A 6,000-nucleotide genomic window follows, 5' to 3' on the forward strand; every position below is an offset into this window, starting at 1 on the left:
AACTGCCTTGCCCATCAGGACTGTGGGCTGGTGCTCCCCTCGAATACACGTGGGCCCACGCTTTGGTTTCTCAGCTCATTTCTTCTGGCCCTTTCATCCCTTCGCTCACCCTTACCGCCACTGCCAATAATTCCTGAGTTAAGCCCACAGAGGCCCATTTTCAGTCAAGACAAATCTGCGACTGGAAACTCCGAGGGAAGGAAGCAAATTTGGCCCTTTGGGGCTCCATGTCCTTTTTGGCTATTGTTGTGAGGAACAAAGAGGGCAGGAGCCAAGGGCGCCCCCACGAGGAAAGGTGGGGAAAGACACGCTGGCACAATTTAGAAGGCGGGTGCGCCGGGAGAGCGGGCTGGGAATCCCGGGAGTCGGAGCCGGTCACCACCCACCGCACCCCGCAGCGGTGCCTCCTGCCCGGCGCAGCCCTTTCCTGCAGCGCACCCACTTTACTTTTATTCCCTTTTTCTTTATTATTATTATTATTTTTTCCCGCGCAAAGAGGGAACTCGGGACTGCCCAAGCGAGCTGCAGAGGGGCCGCCATTTCCCCGGGAAAGCGCAACGCGCGTCGACACCAGGCGCCCCGGAAAGGGAACCGGAGGGGAGTGCCCGGCCCCGAGCCCTCCTCCGCGCTCGCCCGGGGCTCACCGCCGCCCGGGGCGCCCGGGGCGCCGCGCACAGCCCGTGTTCTCGCCCCTACCGCCCAGCGTCCCCGGCCTGACCTTCCCCGGCGCGGCCCGCCCCCGAGCCTCGGTCCCTTCCTCCCGGAGCCTTGGCGCCCCTTCCATTGTCAGCCCGGAGCAGCCGGCGCCCACTCCGGGCACCCTCGGAGGCCCCCGAACGGCCCTGCCCCGGCTCCCCTGGACCCTGTGCCGCCCATCGCCCCCGGACCAGCCCCCCCTCGGCAGCGGGCGCCTCCCTCCTCCCGCTCCTGCGCCCCAAACTCCTCATCCCCAGGAGCCTTCCGCTCCCTCCCGGGCCACCTTCGCCCGGGGCCAGCCGCTGGACCCCGCATCCCTTTTCCGCCCTCGGTCACCGACCGAGACGCCCCCAGTTCCTCGCCGGCCGCAGGGATTTTACCGCTTCTTTAGCACCCCCCTCCCTTTATTTCCCGAAGAAGCAAGTTGGGCGCTTGAATTATATTTTCTCTTTTTTTCTTTTTTTGCGGGGAGGGCCCGCGATTCGGGCTGCGCCCACAGGGGCCGGGCTGCGGGGAGAGGCTGGGGGGTCTCTCGGGTCCCTGCACTGCCCCAGCGGCGGGTTTTGTTTCCAGACCCCGAAGCCCTCTGAACAATAATGCCATCGCCATGGCGGGCTCACCTGGTGCTGCGCCGCCTGCTCGGGGCGCCCGGTGCCCTCGGCGCGCCTCTCCCGGGGCGCAGGTTCGGCCCGCGCGGCGCCGGTGCGGGGCAGGACTCTTTGCCTTTCTTTGGGTTCTATCTGTGCGTGTCAATGGCGGCAAGCGGCAGTTCTCCGGGCCGCGGATAGTAGCGGGGGGAGGAGGAGGAGGGAGAAGGGATTGCTCCTTCTCCACATAACCACCTCTAGGAGGAGTCGCTCAGCCTCATCCCCCGCCAGCCCAGGCTCCGCGACGGGTCCGGGGCTTTCGGTGGGGCTTGATGAGCTATTGTCCTCCAGGAGCATTAATGATAAAACCGCGCGGCCTCCGCGTCGCTAACCTGAGCGATCTGCTGGACGCGCCGAGGGCCACTTCCCAAGAGGAGGCTTTCCCCAGAGCTGGGGACAGAGGCACTCGGGTCACGATCCAGAGTCTCCTCTTAGCAGAATCCACCTTTGGTGGAAGAAGGCGGCGTGGGAGTTCATCGGGCAGGTCTGGGGAGAGCCTTAGGAAGGTGAAAGCGAAAAATGCCACCTTCGATGGTCTCGGGTCGTTCAAGAGTAACAAATGCATTAACGCTCGCGTCCACCCCTGGGACGATAGCATAGGGTGACCGCAGTCACCAGAACTGAGAATTGATGTCCACGCCTATTGGCTTTTTATAAAGACCGATTTAGAATCCAGCGTTGCATAATATTTGCGCTTAGCAGATGCATGTTTTGGTGGGTGACTGTGCAAGGACAGTAATTTTAATTCGGTGGTTTTGCAGTGTGTTAATTTGTAATATCGCCACGGGTATTAAGGTTAGCACTAGGCTACTGTGCTAAGGACTAATTTTTATTAGTTTCTAGAAAATATAATTTTTACTGGGGTGGGGGCGGAAATAGTGGACCATATCAGGTGTGATAATGGAATTAGTAGTTGCTCTGTTCTTCCTGGAAGTCGGTGCTGGCTTTCCTAAGAGATGTTGGCCAGGGCTCTATTGCTGAGCAGTAAGTCAAAGGAATTTGTTTATTTTGGTGGGAAATGCTAACTTGTGATGGGCCATCCATGCTTCCTCTGATTTCTCCCTGATGAGTCAAAGAATTGTGGTAACTAGTTTTGATCTCTTCAAAAGAGAGAAACACAATTCTCCAGCATTGGCCAAATGAATGCTTTCCCAAGCCTTTCCCATTTACTGTGTATATTCTGCATTTGACCCGATGAACTTGTAAATATTTAGGCGATGAGGAACCTTGCGATGACTGAGAGTCTCTAATTGCTTAAGTGGAAAGACCCCAAATGCCCACTGCTTTCTGGATTTATACTGACCAGAGCTTTTGATGGAATTGGTAGATAGCCCTGTAGACCATGTGCATTTTAAGTAAGTGTTTTGTTGAGAAATCAGTGAACTTCCCAGAAGGTCACATGTGTATTATGAAGGTGTAAATAAATTTCTCTTTGTTTAAATTCCATGTGACTTCTTGAACAATCCTGGTACTTTATTTATTCTCCTTCCTATCCCATTTGTCCTCTCTGTATGACCTCACTCTTTGACTTCAAAGATACGCTCCAGTACTGGAAGGTAGTCGAAGTACTGGAAAAAAAAAAACCTAGTCAGGATAAAGTCCTCTTTTCCCAAGATGTATATTTAAAGGGTTTCAAATGATCCCCTGGGGTATCTCATAATGGTTTCCATTTCCCCTTCCTAGAGGAAGTGCCTACCTCTTTATTATATAGATTTCTGATGCCCAGTCTTGACCAGAAATAACCTCCAGGCCTGCATTCCAGAACATTCAGGAGTCTTCTGGGAGTACTTGAAAGATATTCCTACTCTGTGACCCAATCAGTCAGGCTGACTGAGATATAGTTGAATAATTCATCAATATATATTAGATTCACATTCTCCCTTTAACATCCCAATAAAAATGGTACATGTGGCCATTTTTATGTGGATTTTATGTAACTTGTTTCATCCTAGCATTTCGTTATGTGCAATCCAAAGAAAGACTGGTCTAGGTTATTTTCTACTCAGGATTCTCCCATTTCATAGTGGTTGGGGTCTTTAAGTAGATGATGCCATTACAACTCAAAAATCAAGGGGAATGTTAGCTTCATAATGCTCTGCTTCTTTGAAGGGATCACAGCATTCACTTCGTCAAGCCTATTATGTTATAGGAAGAAATCTGGTATTCAAGTGGGTGAAGTGACAGAGGCTCCAACATTTTTCTAGATACCCAGTGGAATGCAATTCCCACTTACTCCAAACTTCTCAGCATGTAGATTGGACACATATGCAAAAGAACATGCAGATCTAATTAAAGTATGCATATTTATATTGAACATTTAATATGTGAACAAAAATGTAATAGATAATATTGTAGGTTAAAATACATTTAATGTGGTCATCATGATTACAAACTCAGTAATCTTAAATTCTATAGTATCTTACGGCATAGGGAAACTTTGACAAGATAAATACTACAGTAACAGCACTGAGATTTGACCCTTAGTAATTCATTTAATCCTTACAGCAACTCTATGGGGTGGGCACTATTTTCTCCTTTTTATAGATGGAGAAATTAAGGCAGAAAATGGATAAGAAACTTGCCTATAGTTACAGAGTTAGGAAGTGGCAAGTTCATTCTCTTAATTACTGCCTTAATTTGGTAGTAGGGATGTGCATTTGCTTTAAGCAAAGAAATTTTGCTGTTGGTCACATGATGGAAAGTCTCACTGCATATTGTCAAGGAATCAGTGAAAAGTCTAATTACAGGAGGTCTGGTTAAAATATTTTCTTAAGCCTTGACCTGTATGTATGCATAATTTTATAAATAAATGTATTGATTGTGAGTTGACTCCATTAGTGACAAGGATGTCTAGTAAACATTTTATTGAGATGCAGGATGAAGTGCTTCTCTGCTTAGAGATGGACATTTAATATGATTTAGAGATGAGACAAAAAGAATCAGCCATGCAACCGGGTTCATATTCCAGTTCACCTAATAGTAATTCATCTACAAAGTCCTTTATTTTAAAAATAGCTTCGTCGATTTTGCCCCCCAAAACCATTTTTACTTTCTCATGATGCAAATTTATGATCTTATGTAAATTATGTGGAGTTTCCCCCCTATTATGAGTTCTATTTTATGATACTGATTGTAATTTGCGATCATTTTACCCTTCTGAGATGTTGGCACAAAATTGCCCTGACCTCCACCTCTTCCATAGGGACTGTCATATAGGTATTTATTATCTGATATGTACAGGTGTATGTGTATAAAATTTATATATCCAGCTTAATTTCCTCTGAGAATTTCTTATCTCCTCTGAAGAAACCTGAGATTCCTTGGGAGTGTCATAGAAACATATGGAATAATTGGTTTTAGCTCTTCTTTGACTATAGGCTCGGCAATTCTAGATGCAGTATTAATTTCTTCTATGCACCAACTGACAAAACTCTGAATAGCAACTTGGGGGGGCCTGAGGTTATGAATGCAGACAAAATACCATGCTAACTAGTACCCCACTATTCTAAGAAATACAGTATCTTATTTATACATATAGTCTGGAAAATACTAGGCAATTAGATTTAAATATCTTTTATTAGCTAGAAATATACAAAGTCTTTCCTATTTATTTCAAATAGTGAAAGTGATTGATGTTAAACATTTATTTCCTTTCTCAGAACTGGTGGTTTTAGGATCTTAATCATTTATGCAAGAACACACAGGCAATATCTTAATATTGTTTTAATATCTTTGGCCATCTTTATTTCCTAACTAAAGAAATATTTTACTAGTATTGGATCTTAAAGACAAGAAGAAGATAGGTCTTTTGTGTAACATTGGTTTATACATTATTTCAGGTGTACATTGAATTACCTGTGTGTAGACTATATCATGATCATCACCCAAAGTCTAGTTTCTACCCTCTTTACCCATATCACCCACCCTCAACCCTTTCTTTCCTGGTAAACACCAATCTGTCTTTTTTTTTTTTTAAGATTTATTTATTTTTATACAAGAACCGGGGTACAGGCCAGATGTGCTGGAGGGTGAGAGTATTCACCGGAGACAGAAAGGGGAACAGAACAGGCAGACTGAAGAAATACACTGCTGAGGGGCGCAGCGGGCAAGACAGGAGAGGTCTGCTTCGCCATGTGGGATTCTCGCCTGCCGGCTGGGATCAAACCCACACTGCACAGGCTGAGGACAGCTTCACAGTGTGGCGCTAAACTGCCTGCACGGATACTAAGTCCGATCTCTTGTTTTTGGGGAAGGGGATTTGTGTGAGTGGGTATGTGTGTGTAGACACATATCTATGTATCTACATCTATGTATGAATAACAAATCAATATTTGAATATTTGTGTATTACCTGTGGGTACATTATAAGATTGATAGTGACTGAAACTGCAGTGGCTAAGAGTTAAGGCTGGTTTGGTTTTGAAGGCAATCTACCGAATGTTCTGCATTTGACTGATGAACTATATTGTAAAGAAAAAATGGTTTGAGTTTTTAAGGGTAATGCATTGTCAGCCCCAATTATGCAAAGTTGTGGTTAGGAGAATAATGGCTTGGTGTCATTCAATTTAATGGAAACAGAACCTGGAGCTAAGGGGATAGTGCCAGTTGGTATCTTACTCTGATCTGTGCCTGAGCTCCCTGGGAGATCATCCTGTTCA

At 46.4% G+C, this 6,000-nt stretch overlaps 1 protein-coding gene across 1 annotated transcript in view; it reads right to left on the reverse strand.

Annotated features, from left to right (window-relative positions):
- LOC119233525 (core histone macro-H2A.2) overlaps nucleotides 1-1,529 on the reverse strand; it is a 40,937-nt gene extending 39,408 nt beyond the window's left edge. The window contains exon 1 of the mRNA XM_054690046.1: nucleotides 1,317-1,529. The gene's annotated coding sequence lies outside the window, so the exon portion shown is untranslated. The remainder of the gene's footprint in view (nucleotides 1-1,316) is intronic.
- Nucleotides 1,530-6,000: the final 4,471 nt, after the last annotated feature.

Source organism: Talpa occidentalis, unplaced genomic scaffold (genome assembly GCF_014898055.3).
Source record: "Talpa occidentalis isolate TD23 unplaced genomic scaffold, MPIMG_talOcc4v2.1 talOcc4.8, whole genome shotgun sequence".
NCBI lineage: Eukaryota > Metazoa > Chordata > Mammalia > Eulipotyphla > Talpidae > Talpa > Talpa occidentalis.